Source organism: Adiantum capillus-veneris, chromosome 3 (genome assembly GCF_014529385.1).
Source record: "Adiantum capillus-veneris isolate H3 chromosome 3, ASM1452938v2, whole genome shotgun sequence".
Classification (NCBI taxonomy): domain Eukaryota; kingdom Viridiplantae; phylum Streptophyta; class Polypodiopsida; order Polypodiales; family Pteridaceae; genus Adiantum; species Adiantum capillus-veneris.
The window spans coordinates 157,770,784-157,775,184 of NC_140933.1; the positions used below are offsets into that span (position 1 = coordinate 157,770,784).

The 4,401-nt window shown below is 43.5% G+C and overlaps 1 pseudogene; it reads left to right on the forward strand.

Moving 5' to 3' along the window:
* Positions 1 to 2,064: 2,064 nt before the first annotated feature.
* On the forward strand, positions 2,065 to 2,709 carry LOC147462043 (MFS-type transporter clz9-like; annotated as a pseudogene).
* Positions 2,710 to 4,401: the final 1,692 nt, after the last annotated feature.

The window sequence follows — 4,401 nt, forward strand, 5'->3', positions numbered from 1 at the left end:
GTGGGAAAGGTGGTTTCCCCCCTTAAGACCCACCTCTTTTAGGGTAAAGGGGCTAGTAAAGTTACAGGGCCCAATAAAGGCACATTTTTAAAGCGCATCTCAAGGCCAATTAAGGCGCATAGAAATTTGAAAGAAAACGCTCTGCACGAAAAAAGCTTCGCTGTCGCTATTGAGGGAAGAGTGTGCACTGTTTGGCACGCACCACAACTGCTTTCGTTCTCTTCATGCCGCATTAATGGACCTCTGCACACACACAACAGGAGCATTCATCAGATTGGCTAACAGCAAGAGTAATATTCTGTTCCGTTTTCATTCTAGATTTAAGAAAACGATTAAATAGAAAAGGTTTGCAGGTCATATAACGATTTTTAGAACATTGCAAAGCTCAGAAACTAATTTAAAAAAAGAACCCAATAGATCAAAAACAATTTCCTCAGAGCCTCCCTCCAAAACCTGGTTCCCTCCATTAAGCAAGCCACTTTCAAAATACAGATTCCCTCCTCTAATCTACAAGAGCATGTCTCACACATTAAGTACCCTAATCCAAGAATTCAAAATATGACCAATCATGCTCTATTCCTTTGAGTCTTGCCTCAATCCATGCTTTTTACACTGGACCAATCAAAACCAAGCTTCAACCCTTTAAATAGAAAACTGAAATCCCATACACAAGGCACAACCCATCTTAAATTGCTGCTTTCGTGACTTGCCATGCCTATTTCTCCACCCTTATGTGAATGTTTGTCATGCCTCTTGTATAGGCACCCAACACTTTCACCCTTTTTATGCACTCAAATATTAGTTGATAGGAAAGGAAATAGAGTATGTAGATGTGGTCGAGTACACGTTAGACCATCGGCCCTTTGCACCCGTAGTGTTGCCCAATCAAAAGTGTCAAATATCATCACAAAAACCCCTTCAAAGCCCATAGAGAGAAACGACAAGTCACAAAGAAAAGCACCTTCTCTTGGAATCATAGAGGAAGTGGACGCTTTGGATGATCTGTTCAACAACGCAAACCGAAGTTGTTCACTCGAAAAGAATGTACGAAGAGCTGAAAACAATGACATGGAGATGCATCTGAAAAAACGCTTTTGTTGCGTGGACTGCGCTTATTTGCTGATATGAGGTAATAAATGATTTCACCTTCTTTGCATGGATTAAAAAAACCTTGAATAATAACATGACATGGTTATTTTGTTGGAATGTTTAGGGTTTAGATAACCATCAAGTTTCTCTAAAAGTGTGTTATCTCCATATTTATGAGCACTCTTTCCTTGTGTTTTTCAACACAAAGCCCCATCTCTTTCTTGCCTTTCTCGCCCCATTCTCTCAGTTATGCCGCTCACACGCTCTTCGCTCAAAAAGAAGAGAGGAAGACAGCCTAGTTTTGTCTCTAACAAGCGTTGCAATGTACCTAGTCCTAATATGATACATAATGCCTCTCCATCTCTCGCACCAAGAGAGAAACCAACAACAAATCCACATGCCAAAGATGTTGCCCATGCAAAAGTGAGAGCAGATTCACCACCAAAACAACGCCGCTTAATATGGTCCGAGGAGGACATGGCAACAGCTCTTGAAGCACGTGATGGGGGTATGTCATTACGGGAATGCAGTCGTCAATTTGGCATGAGTGTCAATGCAATCAAGGCATGGATGGAGGGAAGGACCAAGACAAAGCGCAAAGGCCCAACAACAATTATTCCGCCTCTTGAAGAGAAAGCATTGGTCAATTGGGCATTCCAAATGCAAGATGTCGCTCATGGGGTGACACTTGGTAGCTTAAAGCTTAAAGTGGTTGAGCTCTGCCAAATGCGGGCAACACCTTTTACAAATGGAGTACCAGGCAAAAGCTGGTGGGATTCATTTAGGCGCCACCATCCCGAGATAACATTCCGTACATCACAGGCACTTGATAAACCAAGAGCTATTGCATTACGTCCAGAGGTGCTTCAAAGCCTCTACAACAACCTTCGCATCATGTATCGAGAGCATGACTACCCACCAGAAAACATTTGGAATGCGGACGAGACAGGAGTGCAAGCAAGCATAGACAAGGGCATGAGGGTGTTGGCTAAGAAGGGCTCTAAGATAGTGTATGGAATCACCCCCGAATCTAGGGAATGGTTGACCATCTTGTGTTGTGTAAATGCAGTAGGGAGTGCATTACCTGGATAGTACATCTTCAAGGGAAAGAAGGCAATGCAAAACTATCTGATGGAATGCGAGGATGGAGCTGTGATGTCAATGCAAGGCAAAGCATGGATGACTGGTCGATTGTTTGAAGCTTGGCTTGATCACTTCAAAGCTATGTTGCCATCTCCCCTTACACCAACACAACGTAACCTACTTATAGTAGATGGCCATGGCAGCCACACCCGGTTGGAGGTGGTTGATAAAGCATCTCAATGGGGACTAGACATAGTCACCCTTCCAGCCCACACCTCTCATAAGCTACAACCTCTTTACGTAGCTGTTTTTAAGCCCTGCAAAAGAAACTTTCAAAAAGAAAGAAATCTCTGGCAGCTAAGAACCTTTTCCACTCAAGCCACAAAAAGTGAGCTAGCAGGAGTAGCCTCTCGTGCTTTAAGGACTGCTTGCATAGAAAGTAACATAATGGCAGGCTTGAAAGAAATCTCTTCATTGCTTTCTCTTAGGATTCTTATCTTGTCCAATGAAATAAATGACCGCACAATTAGAAAATAGTCTATTTCAAGAAATAAAAAATCTATTTTAAACTAGCCTCAACTTTTTTATTAGCAAATAGGGGAGGCATCACTAAGGCCAAAAAGATGGTAATTGAGGGGTATCTGAGGAGTGAATTGAAGACTCTCTCTCTCTCTCTCTCTCTCTCTCTCTCTCTCTCTCTCTCTCTCTCTCTCTCTCTCTCTCTCTCTCTCTCTCTCTCTCTCTCTCTCTCTCTCTCTTTGCATGCCACCTTATTGTCTAGTTGTAGGCACACAAGTGGTCACGCATGTTTTGTCTCTCGCACGCACACACGGAAGCATGTAAGCACAACAACTGTCATTGTAGAGGTCCCTCTCTCTCCCTCTCTCTCTCTCTCTCTCTCTATATATATATATATATATATAGATAGCAAGTATCTCTCCTCTCTCTTTCTCTGTGTGGTGCAATATTTGTACTCGCATGAAGGCTTTTATTTTTTCGGGGCGGGGAGGGGGAGGGGGAGGGGGGGAGGGGCCTTTACTGTGGGGAGAGAAGAGCTACGAGCTGTGTAGCAAGGCTGTGAGACTACTATGAGAACATAGAGGGTGAACTTAATTAGCGGTAGCAACATAACCATTATACTTAATTAACTTGGCATGATCAATACTTTTGAGAGAGAGAGAGAGAGAGAGAGAGAGAGAGAGAGAGAGAGAGAGAGAGAGAGAATTAGAGAACTTGACAACAGTAGGCTTTTGTATTATAGATTCTCCCATGAAGAGAGACTTGGTATAATACAATCTTTGTGTTCCTTGTGACCTTGGTGATGCTATGAAGATGGAAAGCTTCATGAATCACGAGCATAACATAACCTTTGTAAAAGCATTAACCATCGCCGGCCTTAGTCCCAAGGCCTTAAACACCTTCAAAGGTGGAGAGAGCTAGTGGGGAATGAGGCTAGGGAAGAGAAAGAAGAAACATTCATCAGAGAAAGGAATAGTTCCTCACTTATCATCACTCTTCTTGCTAGCATACATAATAGCATAGTAATCAAAGATGGAGAAGATGGCAAGCTTAAGCATTGAATCATGGCTCTTGGTTGGATTTGCATTCCATAGTCAAGAGTGTTGGTGTAGGCTCTCAACTTCTCTACAAGCTTGGAGAAGGAGATGGAGTTCTTCCTCTTTCACCAAGTGAGAATGTGTGAAAAATGAGTGTGTGAGAGGGTTTATACCCCCAAGCACACCCCTTGCTTGCTTTGGTCGACCCCTTCTTTTTTGCTCAAGCTTGAAGCTCATTGGACCCCTCTAAGCCTAGCCAATCACATGCACAATGCATTTCAAGCAACATGGGTAGCCTTTGGACAAGTGTCCTCCTTACCCCTTTGAGAGAGAGAGCTTGAAAATATCTAGCTATTTGTTGAATTGAACTAGAAGCTCATTGGACACCTCTTTAGCCAAGCCAATAGGATTCAAGCACACCATGTGGCTAAGCATAGGGAGAGCTTGACACGTATCCATGTGCCCCTTGAGAAAGGGGGTGCCCTTTGGGTGAGTGAGAGGTTAAGTCAAAGATTCCCCTAACTTTGGGGCTTTCCCCCTCCTTTGTAGGGTCTCTTTTGGACTCAAGCACCTTACCCCCCATGCATGGGAAGCTTCTCAAGCACCTTCCTTATCAAGCATGACAACCACCTCAAGCACCTTAGTCAGCAAGCAACATGGGTAGCCTTTGGAC